The sequence below is a fragment of the Bacillus rossius genome, chromosome 1, assembly GCF_032445375.1.
Source record: "Bacillus rossius redtenbacheri isolate Brsri chromosome 1, Brsri_v3, whole genome shotgun sequence".
NCBI classification, from domain to species: Eukaryota; Metazoa; Arthropoda; class Insecta; order Phasmatodea; family Bacillidae; genus Bacillus; species Bacillus rossius.
Window position 1 is genome coordinate 20,718,834 of NC_086330.1, and position 19,549 is coordinate 20,738,382.

Genomic DNA, 19,549 nt, shown 5'->3' on the forward strand with positions numbered 1-19,549 from the left:
TAGCATTTTGATATCTATAACTTATTGAATTAAATTATTGAATTCACAAATTCCACCATTTGTTTTTCCTGAGCTCCCCATAACACCTCGACTCGCCCCAGGACAAGGGATTACGATAATCCCCATTAGTGAAGCACCCAGCTGTGTTGACGAGGGTCGACAAGGCGTGTCATTAGCCTGGAGGGACAAAGGTGGATTGTACGGCCAAATTCGCCTGAAAATTCAGAAGATGCTACTTGTCATACATCCGTGCATTTAGATAGGCAATTTTTCATATTTTACTGGAGTTCTTGGCAACCAGTCAACGGCCTTCTTACGAGCCCCGCCTGCCTGGACACATGCTGTGTGCACAGCTTCAGGAAAGACAACGCGATTTGCCAACTGCTCAAGATGTCCGAGCGGTGTCTTCTTACGAAAAGCATTTAAGAATTCGCTGTGTGCCGAAAAGTAGTTTTGTTTCCTGATTAACTGAGATTTTAGTGGAGTGAAAATGGATAAAGCGAGTGTTTTCAGATTAATTTTTAGGGCATTAATCAACTGATACAGATTCTAGAAATCACATAAGTAATTTGCAATTCAGCTTTATCTTAAATTCTTCCCCGTATAATGTTACGGTCACCGCTCAAATTTCATGGTTGCTCTTTGCACGAGAAGACCACTACGCGACAGTTCAGAGCCTTGCGCTTAGAGGCTATACCACGCTGGAAGCACCAGCGAGCGTCGCACTTATCATCCCGCCTCACTAACACACATATACACTCCTGACTAGCGGGCCCGTTCGTAACATTTATTTCAGCGACGTCAGGTCCGGGATTTAAACATGAATGACAGGGCACGTGACTTTGAAACACAGGAACCCCCCCCCCCTTCCCAACTTGCAAATTGTCTACATATGACCACGCTCAAAACTGCTCGATGCCTTCCGTGCCCCCTAGGATGATGACGATGATGATGGTGATGTAGATTATGATGATTTGATGAATCTGATGGTAATGGGTTTATCGGCCTCTGGTGGCTGAACCCGAAGGTAATTTTTCACAAGACAAAAATTCCCGCCCAAGCAAGGAATAGGACGCAGTACTCTTGATTATCAGCCAGAAGTCTAAGATACATCGCGGATGTGTGGAGAGGCTCAGAGAGAAGTTAGTTCCATAATTTATTGTAAATCGTTTTGATTTTTTTTGTTGTGTTTTAATTTTTTGCCTGCAGTCACATAAGAACATGGAGTGGAACAGGGAAAGGATTCGGGTGTGGCGTACATAAAAAAAAAGATTGAATATCACTCAGTACACGTGATAGAAGTGAAAATTCTTCTTTGGCAATTCGAATCTTAAGTAGCTATATCGTAAGGGGTAAAACGTCAGAGAAAAAGAGAGAAAGAGAGAAAAAAGACCATTTTCTAATAATGATTAATTAACAATAAATATTACTCACTGTTGAAATATTAACACTATAACGAAAAACTGTGCGTGTTACTGTTTCTTCAAACAATGCCTGCCATTTGGATCACATCCCAATTAACTGAACGAAATATTAAATTCATAACATGTAGCGCTATTGATGCAGGAAATGTAGGGACTGTTTCAACAGCGCTCTCTACGCTAGTGGTTGAACAAGGACGAACGAGAGCGCGCTTGTGGAAAATATAAATTTCAAGGCATTCACAGCTGACTGTATAGGATACCTATACATATTTTCTGAAACACGCGCATGCGCACACTCTCTTTCTTATTCTTTCGTTCATATATCTTTCTTTTCTATTTTGTTTTGGGCTGGGGACGAATCATCGCACAAAGAGGAGAATGAAAACGAGCCCAGCCCAATATATAGCATAGTGCTATTTTCTATCTCTTTGGCCAAGTAACTAATCTCTGTTCAGGGTTTTAAGCACCGACACTCGTGAAATCAGTGTGACTCTTCGGGTGATCATGAAAAACGGTCACGTTTTAGGTAAAATCACGGGCGAGTCCAAAGAGTGAAAGGAAATACGCTTCAGCGTGTCTTCCCCGTTCATTCTGTAGTAAGAAGCTGCAAGGATAACACATTATCCAATATTATACTTTGTGAAAAACGTCATGATTATACACGAAGAAATGATTTCATCTAACTTTTATTTATTTGATTAACTACTGTTTAAATTATATAAACTGAACCAATATTGAATTGAAAGCAATTGGTTTCACTCTTATCTCAACTTGACCAATTAAAGAGTCCGTTTACGGCACGTAAGCGGAAACTTGCAGCTTCGAAGATGACGTGCCTTGCATGACACACTATGCTAAAACGCCAGAGATTGCTGCATGGGAAGGGAAAGAGGTTGCATGAGCCCATTGGGTCCAATATTTCTTAAGCGTAGCAGTAACTGGAGAGCGACAAAGAACATTAGTGAATAATGCTCAAGTGTGAGTTGTTACACGGGGAAGAGTTTAATTTCGCCCAAAGGCCTCATTCGCTAGAACGTGGAGGACACGAATACTTGGTGTGCTAAGACCTTTACGGGTTCACAAAATGTAATTAACCACGACACTATATTTTGCAATCAATTTATAATTTACTAGATAAAACCCGGCATGCGTTGCAATGCCTCAATCAATTTTTTTTTGTAATTTTTTAAACGTATACTAAGCATCTCTCTTTATCTCTCTAATTCTCTATCTCTCTATGTATATCTCTATAACTCTCTCTATATTTCTATTTATATCTCTATCTCTCTATATATCTTTCTAGCGGACCCGACAGACATTGTCCTGCCCAAATGTACATATGGCGGTAAGTATTTCTACGCTGGACATTTTGTATCTTCTCATTATACATACCCCTCCTCTTTGGCACGCCACTGCCGTTACCAAAAACCTTTCCCATGGTTTACGCAGAAGGCAACAACAATGCAAAAGCCCGTTGCCATGGAGGCTAATTATCAACAATGCTTAGTTTTTTTGCTTTTAAAGCGTGTATTTTTAGTTTTTCTTAACTCAGAATCGAGATAAAATATCCAATTGTGAATCTAAACCATCCTCGAATACCCGTGAACTCACACACAAAATTTCATCAAAATCGCGTACAAACAGACAGACAGAAAAAATACTGTTTTATTATAGTAAGATAGATAGATTATTCTTACATGTTCGCATCCATGCAGTATATGAAAAATCAGCATGCATAGCCTCACACCTATAACTATACGTATCTGCTGCCCACGACTTTTTCCGCAATGAATTTTGTATTATCTTGCACCATTTAGAAATTTAAACATTATAACATAACGGTTGATACAGTTGTAGTAGTTTTCTTATGTTCACAAATGATAATTTTTCTAACCTCTATTTCAGTCTTTGCAATAAAAATATGTTACTACCTAAATTTTGAGTAAATATGTTTCTACTTTCAAATGTAATGACGGGAAGACACTTCATAAAATGTCTTTGTAAAGCACATTTACTGGTTTTTTCCGTCTCGAGCTAGAATGTAAAGATTGTCTGCATTACTGACCCGCGAGCAAGCTACATACATTTCAGAGAGAGAGAGAGAGTGAGAGAAAGACACCTATTGAATGTCTATCTAACTAATTTTTTTATGAGAGCATATTTTCATTAAATAAATCATGAAATCATTCAACGATAAAAACTGTTTATTTAATTAAGCGGACGGGTTCGCTCCAAGGAGAAAATTGACGCGGTGAGACCTCGTGGACATACAGAAATGACACACACTCACTATTTGTGTGGCTATGAAACATGATTTTTTTCTGCAATTTAAATTGTAATATACAAAAAAGGTATTGAAAATTGAAACAAATATGGCGACACTATAAACTGTCAGAATCTTTATTTTTTTCTTACGCTCTACTTAATTCCTTACAATAGCAAAACTTAATGGCTTATAATAATGCGTTGCAATTTTTGCTTTTAAAGTGTGTTTTTTTTAAGTTTTTCTTAACTCAGAATCGAGGTAAAATATCCAATTGTGAATCTAAACCATCCTCGAATCCCCGTGAACTCACACACAAAATTTAATCAAAATCGGTCCAGCCGTCTAGGAGGAGTTCAGTGACATACACACGCACACAAGAAATATATATTATCTTTATATATATATTTCTTGTGTGCGTGTGTATGTCACTGAACTCCTCCTAGATGGCTGGACCGATTTTGATGAAATTTTGTGTGTGAGTTCACGGGGATTCGAGGATGGTTTAGATTCACAATTGGATATTTTATCTCGATTCTGAGTTAATAAAAACTAAAAAAACACGCTTTGAAAGCAGAAATTGCAACGCATTATTAGAAGCCATTAAGTTTTGCTATTGTAAGGAACTAAGTAGAGAGTAAGAAAAAAATAAAGATCCTGACAATTTATAGTGTCGCCATATTTGTTTCAATTTTCAATACCCTTTTTGTATATTACAATTTAAATTGCAGAAAAAAATCATGTTTCATAGCCACACAAATAGTGAGGATGGTTTAGATTCACAATTGGATATTTTATCTCGATTCTGAGTTAATAAAAACTAAAAAAACACGCTTTAAAAGCAAAAATTGCAACGCATTATTAGAAGCCATTAAGTTTTGCTATTGTAAGGAACTAAGTAGAGAGTAAGAAAAAAATAAAGATCCTGACAGTTTATAGTGTCGCCATATTTGTTTCAATTTTCAATACCCTTTTTGTATATTACATTTTAAATTGCAGAAAAAAATCATGTTTCATAGCCACACAAATAGTGAGTGTGTGTCATTTCTCTATGTCCACGAGGTCTCGCCGCGTCAATTTTCTCCTTGGGGCGAACCCGTCCGCTTAATTAAATAAACAGCTTTTATCGTTGAATGATTTCATGATTTATTTAATGAAAATATGCTCTCATAAAAAAATTTGTCAGATAGACATTTAATAGGTGTCTTTCTCTCACTCTCTCTCTCTCTCTCTGAAATGTATGTAGCTTGCTCGCGGGTCAGTAATGCAGACAATCTTTACATTCTAGCTCAAGACGGAAAAAACAGTAAATGTGGTTTACAAAGACATTTTATGAAGTGTCTTCCCGTCATTACATTTTAAAGTAGAAACATATTTACTCAAAATTTAGGTAGTAACATATTTTTATTGTAAAGACTGAAATAGAGGTGAGAAAAATTATCATTTGTGAACATAAGAAAACTACTACAACTGTATCAACTGTTATGTTATAATGTTTAAATTTCTAAATGGTGCCAGATAATACAAAATTCCATGCGGAAAAAGTCGTGGGCAGCAGATACGTATAGTTATAGGCGTGGGGTGAACATGTAAGAATAATCTATCTATCTTACAATAATAAAACAGTACTTTTACTGTCTGTCTGTTTGTACGCGATTTTGATGAAATTTTGTGTGTGAGTTCACGGGGATTCGAGGATGGTTTAGATTCACAATTGGATATTTTATCTCGATTCTGAGTTAAGAAAAACTAAAAAAACACGCTTTAAAAGCAAAAAAAAACTAAGCATTGTTGATAATTAGCCTCCATGGCAACGGGCTTTTGCATTGTTGTTGCCTTCTGCGTAACCATGGGAAATGTTTTTGGTAACGGCAGTGGCGTGCCCAAGAGGAGGGCATAATGAGAAGATACAAAATGTCCAGCGTAGACATACTAACCGCCATATCCATATCTCACAAAAAGTACATTTGGGCAGGACAATGTCTGTCGGGTCCGCTAGAAAGATATATAGAGAGATAGAGATATAAATAGAAAGATAGAGAGATAGAGAATTAGACAGATAAAAAGAGATGCTTAGTATTCGTTTAAAAAATTACAAAAAAAAATTATTGAGGCATTGCAACGCTTGCCGGGCATTATCTAGTAATTTATATAAAACAAGAAAAAACAGTTATCCAAAATCAACCAGTAGCTAAAAAATATAAATTAACTGAAAATATCTCAGAAATTAGAGTTTAACCTAAGATTATTTTTAACGCTGCAAATCACAAGATGTAAAGACACATTGAATTAATCATTTTAATAGTTCACTTAAATCACTTGCAAAAAAAACGCTGTTTTTCGGCTTGTTAAATTAATGTTTACATCAACTAATTTTATTCAGCTATTAATTTTTATTACCTTTTTCATAGCAAAAGTATTTAATTTTGAACGAAATTTTATCATTTCTAGTTACTAATTCTATATTCTACTATTCTATGCGTTGAGAGAAATAATAAGCAGACTTACAGAATATATGTTTGAAAATCCCTAACCAAACAACGAACAGTTGTTTCAACGAAAACATATATAATTAAAACAAAGATTTGGATGCTCTGTAATAATTTTAATGAATTAGCTCTGTGTTTGCTTTGGTAGATGGAATCAGATTCGCTGTTAATCAAATTTTCTTAAGTAAACAATATTGGGTTACTTAAAAATATACATTTGTTTGCATCTACTAAAGCAAACGTTTTGGTAAATAAAATATTGGCGAAAGGCGTGGGGAGGGGTTTGGTGAACTCACAGTGGAAAATAGAAAATTGCTATGCATATTATAGTGCTTAAACAGTTATATGGTGAGACACTTGTATCACGATTACCATGATTAATCTTCATTGCATCGGATTATAAAGGCTATAGCTGTTTCAGAAATAAATGCACATGAAATAATTAACAAAATATTCTTTTTGTTACACTGAAGGCAAATATTGCGTTCTGCATTAAAAATTAAAAAAATAAGTATATAATTTCTGAAGTAATCACTTTTTAAAGCGTTTACTAACAAATATCATTATTGTGATAATTTTAGTTGTTATAGAAAATAATGAAATACTTTACTAAATAAAATATTTAATTCATATTCCTGTATTATGTATGAATTATGCTAGCTGTAGGTTCTTTCATTCATTAACTGAGACTTTGAATATACGTTTTCTTCACAGTTACTTCGTTTTAGTTCGAATAATTACTTTTAAACATACAACCCAACTGTAATGCAAGGTGAAAATCTCACATTAAAATTTTTTCACTATAGCCATGAGATGTTAAACAGTAACCTTTTACATGTCTTATACACTTGTTATATACAATTCTTATGAAATAAAATTTTCTTGAAATAAATGAATGAAAATATATATAGCTGTAAGTTCTGAAAGTAATATATCCATAATAAAAGATAAATGTGAGTTAATATAAAATAATGAAAAAATATCCTAGACCATATATTAATTTAAGATGTCCTTATGGTTTCCTAAATTAGAAGCGGTATTATGAAACTGCTATAGGTCAAGATATGATAGTTTTGCTTCAAATTTATTTAGGAAAATATTATGAAAGTTTTTGTAGGTTGATTATCTCATGGTTAAACTTATAGAAGTTTAGTGGCCAAACTTCAAAAAAATAGAAAAATAAATATAGCGCATAGCATACTTTTTGCATTATAATCTGGCCAAGTTTAATTTTTAATATTTTAATGCAGTGTTGATAAAGGGAAACAAATTGAATAAATAACTGAACTTTTGGGTTTTAAGGCGATGCCGGTCGTTACTGCGTGGTATGGTTTTAATATCTCGAAGAAACATTTATTTAGTTTTATTTAGTCTTTTTAAATCATAAAATTTCTGAGGACTTTGAAAAGCTAGGTAACATAAAAAATATATATATTTTTTCTGAATAAAACTACACCATAACACATTTAAACGTAAAATTTCCCAGGTTTATATTACATATAATTATCCTTACCCATACTACACAAAAACGTTAAAAATGCAACTTTGCCAGCTAATTATGCAAACAGCATGTAATATATATATATATATTTATTTTGTGAAAGTAATACACCCTTATGGTCTGGTGATATACTGATTGTTGATAAATACTAAGGGTTTTTTTTTAAATTTTCTCTTGGCCTTGAAAGGAGAGTAAATACGAATATTAACAACTCTAATTAATATATTTTATATCAATCTGTAATACATTTCTTGATCTTAGTTTAATACTTAATTTTTTTTTTTAGCTTATAATACCTGAATGTCAGACTTCTTTTTAAAATAATCTAAGAAGCTGAGATACATGCATATAAAGTTTACTGTCATTTACATTGGTACTGGTGCACTGGTCCCACAAAGACACTTCAAAGGCGGTATTCCAAGACGTTCGGGTAAACTAGCGAATAAGCACTGCCTTGTTGGGACACGACCGTAACCGTAACTCGCTGGCGGTATTCCAGAACGTTTCCAAACAGAATCCCATCAAGGGTACATATCGACAGCCTTTTTAATAAACGGTGCCCTGAGCGAGGCTAGAAACTAGTTTCAATGCATTTTAGCGGACGTTTTGCAACCACCGATACAATTGTTACGGAAAAATACTAGAGGTAGCAGCACTATTGCAATAAAATGAGAACGGCCTATCTAATAATCTCAATACTTTTAAAGTTTCCTTTATCAACGGTAGTATTTTGGATTCTAGAGTCAATATTTTTTTTTTATCTAGCTAAATTGTGTTGGATAAATTTTTCCTTACAGGTGAAATAAAACAAACATTTTATAATTTATTTGTAAAGTAGATGAATGAGTTATATTAAAAAAACACTGAAGTGAGAAGACAATTAAATGTTTGTTAGAAAAATTACCAACTGTAATTTGGGCAAACAATTCTATGGTCAATGCAAAATAGTAAATTTTTTTGTATTACAGAACTTAATACAAAAAGCTGATGTGATCTGAATGGTAATTACGTTTAGTTCAATCGGCCAATTTTTAAGTCTTTTTTTTTAAATTTATGAGCCATGAAGCAGTGTGAGATTTACTTTGCAAGTCAAGTTACATGGAGATTTCTTGCCTGTGAGTTATTTGAATAAGACATGATGTAATATGCATGCATTGATATAAAAAAATACATCTTACTATATTATTCAAACCTTTTATTTTTCAAAACTTTCACAAGATATTACAAAAAGTTTGCTAACGAGGAAAATTAAATTTTCCTATCAAGAGAATTAAATAATTCGACCTTTTTCTCTCTTAGTATCTGAAAAACTAGTCAACGGAAAATTATTTTTAATGAAAAAAAAAAGAATAATTAAGATTTTCGTGTGGATTAAGGTGGGTGGCTTCTTTGTACTTCTTAATCATCCAGAAGAGTCACTTCCACAAAAGTTTCATTTCTCCGAACTCTTCTGCAGAATGGTGTATTCTGACATCATTGGAGCGAGACGGACGGAAAGTGATGCGGGGAAGAGGGAAATCTTTTTTTCCCCCGTTCTTCTTTCCGAATGAAGGGTCGCGGGAATAAGGAGGAGGGGCAAAGATGTTTTTAATTAGATGGTAGGCCTATCCCGAATCACGAGGGGGTGGTCTGAGGGGCTTAATTAGAAACATCCGCAAAGTTTCCCCCTGATGAAGGTTATTAGGCCAGCCGCGACGGGCCGTGGGGTAAGGACTCCGAAGATACGCGGCGGTCTTGTTATCAGGGCGATAGGCCGCGCGCACATTCTTGCCGGTGAGTTGGTACGAGAAGCGTCAGTGCGTCAGTCCGGCAGCTCAGCCAATAGGCGGGGAGCACGAGTCATGCCCACCGGACTCCCCTCTGACAATCACATGCGCACAGACTGCTAGCGCCCCGCACTGTTAGAAATTAACAGTAAATTCACGTACTTTTCAACGTAAAAGATAAATAAATTACCTCAAATAAACGAAGATTTCTTCGTAATTTCAAATAACAGAATCTTTGGTTAAACTACTCCGTATTTCAACTTCCGAGTTGCATATTTCGTTCTAAACAAATATTTTAACGCACACGTTTCTGAATGTTTTGTTAATATCTACCAAAGGCTATTATTTTGGATTCATGTCCAAAATAAGTGAACTCAGTGTCCGTTCATTTATGAAGATAGCCGTAAATTTACGAAGTTTCATGGATGATTTGTAACGTCGTAAATTTAAGGTGAACATTTTTACACAGTTAATGTAATCATCACATGATCGAGCGAAATTGGTAATTTTTTAAGAGAATGTTTGTAAACATTTCTATACTTCTTGTCATAAAAGTTGCTTAAACGTTTACGGATAGCACAAAATCTGAAATTCTCTGGAGGCTGTTATCTTAAGACGGAAGGATAAAACTTTATATTAATTACTGTTCTTAATCACCTGAATATTAGTTTCTTATATGTGAAACAATTTTAAAAGAAAGTTTTGATTTTCGTGCTTTATACCTATGTGTTCTGCTCCCTGTTATTGGACTCTTTTGAATGCACATTCACATATTAACAAAACCTTGCACGAAAAACTAAAACATATCCTTTTTTAGATTATATTTCAATTCACAAGAAAATGGCAGCATTATATTAAAAAATTTGGGTGTATTATTACACATACATGTATGTACATACATACATGTAGTGTCTGTTTAATTTGCGCTTAAATATAAATACTACAAAAGAATGTGACATTACTGATTGTAGGACTATAGGCTAATATGCCAATATTCATTTTCTCTCCGTAGTATAGAAATTTGTATTAGCAATGCATGTTGTATTTTACTCTTTACATACAGAATAAAAGTGCCATTTAATCAGTCACAATTTTTCGTTTATTAATTTCCATAAATTACAGTGACTATGAAAATGTAAAAATGTTCTAATTTATTGAAATAACTGAGTTATGTAAAAGAGGTAGCTAGTATAAATTTAAAAATAGCCCTTTAATTAAAATAATGTCGAAAAAAAAAGTCAACACGGCGTGTGATAACAGTTTCACCGCGACTAATTCCATTTTAATAGTTGTATGATATTATATATGCTAGACATAAAATGCATGAACAAATATATCCTTGCTATACGAAAATCGGGTAGGGGAAGACTTAAAAGACTGGGTCTTCCCTTCCTGGTAAAAAAAGGTTTTAACTTAAAAAAAAAAAATTGGTTGTCTGTAAAGTCGGTTTACGGACGATAGTTTAACGTGACAACGCCATAATAAAACATTGATGAAATGATTGGATAATTTTATGAATAAAATTGAATCATTTTTATTGAATTATCACTATTTTATATGGATAAAAAAATTGGGTGAAATTGATAAATTTGCTTTTATTTGCACTCATTAATTAAAATATGTTTATTACTTTACCGAAGAGATTATTCTAACTATAACTTTTATACATGTTTGCTATATAACATCTTCCAATCTGTGTTATTCTGTTAAGGATAGGACGATGATAGGAAAAGTAGGAAACGTATGGGAGTGTTTCAAGTTTAATGTGCCTGGAAAAAGTCAAATCGATGGTTGTTCCAATCGAGTGGAAGAGAGACAGATGCGGCGCGAGCGTACAATGAGCGTAACGGGACACAGCGTAACGGGATAATTAGCATTACGGGACACTTTTTCTTGCGTGCAGCGGGCGTTCATCGATTTATTGGACGTTGTCACGTCAAAACGTACTGCAGGCCTGCAGAGATGAAATGCGCACGGACTTGCCAGACGCATCGATGTCGTAACCTCCCCGCGGGTTGGATCGTGCGCGCCGGCGCGACGTCCGACGAGCCAATCACGCGGCTCCGCTGGACTGTGACTAAACTGGCCGTTGTATTAGTCCCGTGACGTCACCCCCCCCCCTCCCCCACTCCCTCTAGGTCCAGGCCGATGCACACACCGCACATAGGTCTGGCTAAACCGCAGTGATCAGCGGTAGCTCGTGTGATTGACTGCCGTGGGGGTGAGGAACGGCTGGAAGGGGGTGGGGGGAGGGTGTAACACTGTCTGGCTGGCCCCGTGTCGAGAGCCTGCCTGGTTCATTAGCGGGGTCCAAGGCAAACGTTCGAAAGCAGGTCAGCAGCGCAGCCGACAGGCTATACTATCCGCTGGGAAACCTGAAGTTCACCCTGAAGTTCGCGTACGTGAATGTTCGGTTAATTTTCATTTCGCCTCGTTTTATCTCTCTGTTTTACTCAAATCAACAAGTCGAGGATTTCAATTTTAAATTTAATATACGAGATTTTTGGTTACACGTTTTACGCTGATTTGTTAAAACATTGTTTATTCTGAAGGAAACACACAGTTATTAAAATTAAAAATAAATATTCCATAATGGTAATAGTTTTCTATTATTAGATTTTACCTAAGTTTGACAAATTTGTTATATTGTAGGAATGGTCGGTTAGGTTAGGTTAGGTTAGGTTACCTACATTGCAAATAATTATAATATTGTAGACTTCTGATTGACTTAGTTAAGATACATTAAAAATGTTTTAAAGAGTGAGTGGATGGTTATTTAGGTTACAGTAGTTACATTATAAATACTTAAAAAAAAATAGTATATCTGGTTAGGTTGGTTACATTTTAAATACTGTTAAATTTTTTTAACGGTTGGTTAGGAATTACCAATTTTTAATGTTACCTACTAAATGTATTCATATTCACTTATTATTTTATAGTATTCGTAATGTAGTTAACCTAACCTAACCAACCATCCTTGCTATTTTTAAGAAACTTTAATATAGCGTGACAATTCTTTAATTACTCCGTCGCTGTAGTAATGGAAAGACGATCATGACATTTACCCCCTGCGTGTTATTATCTTATCACATGAGCTACCGAAGTTGCACGAGCGTGGTGTCCTAGTTACGCCCCTTCACGCAGGCGAGGCTCTGGAAATGTACCGAGCTCTCGAGAGCCGTAGAGAATTCTCCGGGCTCAGTGGAAAAGCACCTGTGAAGGGAAAGGGGAAGGGGGAAGTGAGTCGCCGCTGCAGGCAGGTACGCCGGCTAGCTACCAGCATCGTCGCTAGCGTCCTCGTAACAATAATTACAATGGACGAGTTATTTAATAATACTTTTATAACAATAAAGTTGTATTGTGACTTAACAGCGAGGTTCAATTAAAAAGGCGTGTAACACTAGATAACTCGCACTAAATAATATTTTAAGCTACATTACATTTGTATTGATTTACAACTTTTTTTTTTTTTGCGAAAAAACGTCAGTGGTGGTTTTACTCTGTGTGTCATAGAGAAACCTCAAGATTGACAAAAAAATTAATACACAAACACTCAGAAAACATTCTAAAATCAGCTAACGTATAATGATTAATGCATATAGACAACATATAAAATTCCATGGAATGAGTAAGTCGCAAAAAAGATCACAGCACAGACGAATACAGTGGCTGACAACAAAGAGATAGTTGAAACAAGCAGAGTAAATACAGAAAAACAACAACTTTGTAAAACACAGGATAAACAGACAAACCCAGCGCTTTTACTAAATAGAAAACATGGACAACAAAACGATAACACAGTGACGCAGAAGCAAATCCAACCATGAAACTAAACATATCTTCTGGACACAACGAAGACAGCACAGGCAAATACTATAGGCTTCCTAAGACAAAACAGATGCGACGTTTAGGGAACTTAGTTAATTATATTCCTGTCGTCTGGTACAAACAGACTGGTAGTAGACACTGGAAAACAGGAGTCTATAAGTGGTTGAACCTCTATTTTTAATAAAGTTTTCTTGAATTACTTCCACTTACATCCAATAATATTTATATTTGTTAAGGCTAAAAATATGTATAATCACGCAAATTAAAATAGAAGTTAAAATATAACAAAAAATAAATGTCTCCACGAAAATAAATTTTTGTTATTGTTTGAAGTGTTCCACAAAAGCGGAATTATTGTGCCTGGTTAAAATAGGGTTGTAAAATTCCTTAAAAATTATATTTTTGTAACTTTTTTGGAAGGATATATTTTTTTTTTCAAACAATGTCAAGATGGATATTTGCTGGCGTGTCACAGTTTTAAAAGTTATATTTCAACATGTGATGACAGGCTGCTGATTTACTAATCGTTTGCTTTTTATGGCTGCCAAGTTTTTCTGGTGTGATACAAATACTACAGTCGCAAATAAGCAAACTCAACAAGTATAGGTGTACTGATATAATTTTATTTTAGAAAGGTTTAATTTTTTACGTCAAAAAAATTTATTATTTTTTATTAGAAGAAAATCTTTACTGGATCTTACTCTCGATAACGTAAGTAGATGATTTTCTTTTTCTGCTAGAGCTCAGAAAGTTTAAGTACATAAACTGATAACTTCAAGATTCATAAACTCAAATGTTCCTCCGTGTGTAGTTCCTTACGGTGGGGTGGGTGAAAGAGAAAGAGAGAGAGAGATAAAAAAAATAGTTTGATGTAAGGAGGTGCTTCTGTGTAATGGGGGGGCCTCAATCCTTTCGCCGGGATCTAATTTCCTTCCTCCAATATTTCTTCTCCGATATCGCCTCTCAGTTCATATTCCACTTCCAGGCCTTTTCAGGCCCGAACACTTCGACGCTTCGCCTCAGGCCACTACCGTTCCAACCAACCCCCCTTTCCCAATTTTTTCCACCAACTGCTTTAAACACCCTTCTAGGAGGAGGGGGTGGGAATTTTTTTTCCCCCTTCCTTCGCCTTTTCGTTTCGCTCGTGCCACCTTCATCCGCGCCTCCCTGGCTCGTCTGCGCGAGGGTTGGGGGGGGGGGGGGTGAGTGAGTTGATGCAGGGAAGGTGAGAGTGTGAGAGAGGCGCTAACGCCCGGCTGGAGGCGAGACAAGTGCTGGCGACTCGGGCATGCATGTGGGTCAAGGTGCGCGGGAGACGGGTTCGTTATCTCCACCAAGGCCGGCGGCGCTCACTGATAACCGCTGGACGTTTTTTCCCCCTTTCAAGCGAATATGCGGCTACTTGTGGAAGAACGGGGTGCTGTCATAACTTAGGAACACATACCTTAGAAACAGATAACTTAGAATTTTCTATTGTTATGACTTTCTACGTTATGACGTTTCTAAGTTGTGTGGTTCTGCGTTGCGTGTTTCTAAGTTACGTAGTTCTAAGTTATGACAGTTCTAAGTTGTGTGTTTCTAAGTTGTGATAGTTATATGATGTGATAGTTCTAAGTTGTGACTCTACGTTATGACGTTTCTAAGTTGTGTGGTTCTGCGTTGCGTGTTTCTAAGTTACGTGTTCCTAAGTTATGACAGTTCTAAGTTGTGTGTTTCTAAGTTGTGATAGTTCTAAGTTATGAGTTTCTACGTTATGACGTTTCTAAGTTGTGTGGTTCTGCGTCGTGTGTTTCTAAGTCGTGTGTTTCTAAGTTATGATCTTTCTAAGTTATGTGTTTCTAAGTTACGTGAATTTTTCCAAGTTTTCTAAGTTATGACAGTTCTAAGTTGTGACTTTCTAAGTTATGTGGTGTTCCCTGGAGGAACGAATACCAACACGTTACGGCCATTGCCAGGAGTTTATCGGCTTCTGGGTTGTAGCCGCACTCGAAAGGATGAAGATATCACCGACGTTTCGGTCGACGTTGCAGTCGCCATCATTAGGGAGCACCTACTGAGTTGTTTCCCGATTGGTTGCAGCTGCGGTCCGATCAGATGCCTCCCTTTTTCTTCCGGTGGGCCAGTTTGATTTGGCCCATCGGAGCTCGGTTTTCTCTGATTTGACTGGGAGTGCTGGACAATCAGTGCGACCTTTTCTCTTCTGGTTGGCAGATAGCTTGTGGTTGGCCAAATAGCCCAGCCAACCAGAAGAGAAGAGGCCACTGACTGACCAGCACTTCCATCCAATCACCGAAGCCCAGCTACGACTGGCCAAAACAAACAGGCTAACCAGAAGAAAGGAAGGCTCTGGTTGGCCCACAGTTGCAGCCAGTTCGTAAACACTCCCCTCTCGGGCGAGAGAATCAAAAGGCAGTAGAAATTGCAATAACCTCAGTAGGAAACTGCTCCCTGATGATGGCGACTGCAACGTCGACCGATACATCAGTGATATCTTCGCCTTTGAGAAGGCTACAATCCAGAAGCCAAGCCACTCCGTTACGGTTTCCTTTGTACTCCTTCGAAGTATTTTTAAAGAATCGTTAAAAAAATAATTACTGAAAATTTAAGTTACCTGTGGATAAACAGAAATTTAACATGTACTGGGTGACTCTATTTGTCAAGAAAAAAAATAGTAAAAATTTCTGGAATATTTTTTTACAAAACAATGCGTAGAATGAATGGAAGAAAATTTGACCATATAAAGAAAAATGCATTGCTTATCTTGTAAACCATCAGTAGGAATGAAGAAAACTAGCTCTAAAACTGACGACCTCATTCACTATAGCGCAAGCATAGTCATGAAAGGGCTGTCAGAGAAGTACACAACATTTTCCTTAAGAGTAATTTGCCTTTTTTTTTGCATGTATATACTGCTTTTGCCCTTAAACAAGTTTTTTTTATGAAACAGCTTTGTGTCTGTGTTGTGCTAAACTACGTTATTCCTAATTGTGTTAGGCCCAAAAACGAAAACACCAAACTTGTTTTACATAGTGATAATGCTTCTAGATTTCATGGATTTCTGTGCTAGTACTTCCTAACAGAAGTTTGCCTTATTTTTTTGCGTTAACGTGTTTTACCTAACGTTCCGACAGATAACTGTTAAAATAAACGCAATAAGTCCTACCAATCTCCGAAAAGAATTAAACAGTAAAATCGTTAATAAACGTTAACATATTGTTATCGATTATCAATATTGTTTAGTTTAATATATATAACAGGATGGTTTATAAAAAAAATTTAATTCATAAAAAATATTATTTTACAAAAACCATATTCTTACATTTTACAGTTAGAAAATAAAATAACAGGTTAATTTTTAATGCAAACACTGATAATAATTATTCATTATTGTATTCGAAACTTCAAAAATGTATTTATCTCCTCTCTTTCTGTAAGAAAGATCTTATTAAATTATTTACACCGTATATTAATCTATGTTAAAACATTAATTTCCAACAGCGCTTCATTTTTTAAATAATTCGGCTGACGTAACTGACTGCATCTGTTGCAATTGCATACTTCTCTTTCAAACAGCCCCTCCCGGAAAGCAGATAATATCGCCAGTGTTCACAATACAGCTGTGAATTAGTCACAGCAGAATCGATTAAGTGAATTCGATTAGGTGATTTTGTTAAGCGACGCCTTGTTCAGAGGGAGATCAGATAGCAGACAGTTGATAAATTGCAAATTTGTGAAATGTATTAAACGTTTGCAGCATGGGCAGAGAAAATTACCACACCATAACTCTTGAATGAGTGACATTATTATCACTGGATGGATCAATTAACTGCCAGTGAATTTAAATGAGAAGATTTATTTCATATTATTTATTTGAATAAAATAACGCTATCTTGCAATTCTATTTAACAGACAGCTATATTTCCGACCGTAGGAAATTTTATCACTAGCAATGTTAATACTTTATTTTGATATTTCAATTGGCTATAAAAATAATAGGTTTTGTATTCAATATAACTAAGACTTTGATGTAGGTTTTAAATAGGCCTTCGTGTTTAACATTTTAAGAAAGATATTTTTGTAAAGTTATATTTGCTGATCATAACCTAAATTTCAAATTCACGTAATATAGGGAAATTATTATTAACTTGTCTTATATCAAATATTCAAACATATATGGTTTATGGTTAGACCGATTTCGTTGTAAGAGATTTAAGATTTCGTTGTTTTTATTTTTATGAATGCTGTACATGTTAATAATTTCGCGCATAAAAATATTAAGTTACTGAAATTTGGCTTGTATTACATATTAATAATCAAAACGAGACTCCACTAATTGGAGCTTCTATACATACATATTTAATTTTAGCAGTTGCAAAATGGCGAAAAAAAGTAAATTACCTATATTAATTACAAGGAAAAAAATTATCCATTTGTGCCTAAATAGTTTCAAATTATAATTATACCTTTTGTCGCAGTGTTATTACAGTACTATTATGTATCGCGATTTAAAAAAATCAAAATGCAATGTTAGAAACTCAAAATCCTAATGAATTTTCTTCTGTTGCATCAAAAGTTTTTATCAATAAAAAATTAAAATATTTTGCAAAAAATCTTTTTTACATTCCTCTTGTCCAGTACAATTAAAAAAATCCCATAAGTTAGTACCAACTTAATAACGTTGTTTTACACGGTAAAAAATAGTTTGAATGTTTTAAATAAATGCTTCTAGCACATTTTAATAGACAAATTGAGATAATTCAGGAGAATTTGGTCTCATTTCGTACCACTAAGTGGTACGCGTACTCTCTCTCTCTCTAGAGTGAGAGAGAGAGAGAGGCGAGTTTAGGATGGTCTGTCGAGGGGAAACCTGTCGTCTTCTGACTTCTCACTAAATTAACACAATGGCAAAAGCGGGCGTTGAGTCGCAGATGGCAGGCGAGCGACGTAGGAGACTATAAACTACGCCATAAGCGAGCGGCATTTTCAACGCAGGTGCATGCTACGGAAGTACCAACATCCTCATCCTGGCTCGGAGAGATACATAAAAGCAGAGACTTTGTACCTTAAACCAGAAAAAATATTTCGCCATTAAAAGAACACTCTGAAGGCAAACAAAGACTTTGGTGTACTTACTTCTTCCGGGAAATATTCTTCAAATGTATCCTACAATTCAGAATAAAAAACTAACAAATTGCATTAAAACCTGTCTTTACTCCGCGCATTAAGTGTGAACACATTAAACGGACGAGGTTTTTTTTAGAACATCAAAAACAATTTATTATATTCGTTCCTATTAACATCAAAATAATCTACCATTTTAAATTGGCATTGCGTTTCTTCCGTTAGTATGTTAATAACACAAAAAAAAGCTTTAATTAAAATTCATTAGATTATTTTTCAAATTAGTTTTGTATGTTTGTTACTAGGAGCGCTAATGTCGCATATTACACAGATAATTAATTTTTATTTCCATTTGAATAACAAGAACGTATTTCATCCACTTCGGAAATAAAGGTTTAATACCCAGATAGTTCACACAACGATTATATACTGAACATAAATTTCCCAGTTCTCATGCATATGACCTTTTGTAAACAAATTAGGAGCGTTTGCAGTGCATATACGGAAAATTGCATAGGTTAATAAATTCCATTACATTTTCAGGAAAGTTTCCAATATTTTAGGTAGATTTTGGAGAAAAACTACCCATTGCAGTCGTTAACATAGCGAGACTAGTGGAAATTTTCTTACTAGTTTTTCGTTTCATATTCCCTAGATCATCGTGACCTCAAAACTTTAAATTATTAATATTTGTAAGAATAAATCTTGTTGAATCAATGAGGTGGACGTGAGGTGAGTTTTTTTGAAAATCTTAAAATAACTATAATTACGTAATATAAAAAATTTAATCTTTTTAATCTCATTATACACTTGGAGAGTAGTAAAATAACGGTTTTATATATTTTATATTACCTAAAAATATGAAACAAATTTAATGTAAATAGTCACGGTATAAAATCAATTTAATTTATTCTAAACCTTCCATCTTCCATATCTTCAATTTATTTTCTGAAACAATTTTTGATACAGCAAATTCTTACTACAAGGGTGACATTTGGTTAAAATGGATTTTGTCATTTTTTTGTAAAACGTGCATAAATATGAATTGAAAATTTATGTGCGCCTGTATACCGAGCCAAAGGGTAATTTTTTATAATGTAGTGTAAATTATGGAGGGATAACATAACTGCCCATTCTAGGTACTCTTTACACTATCT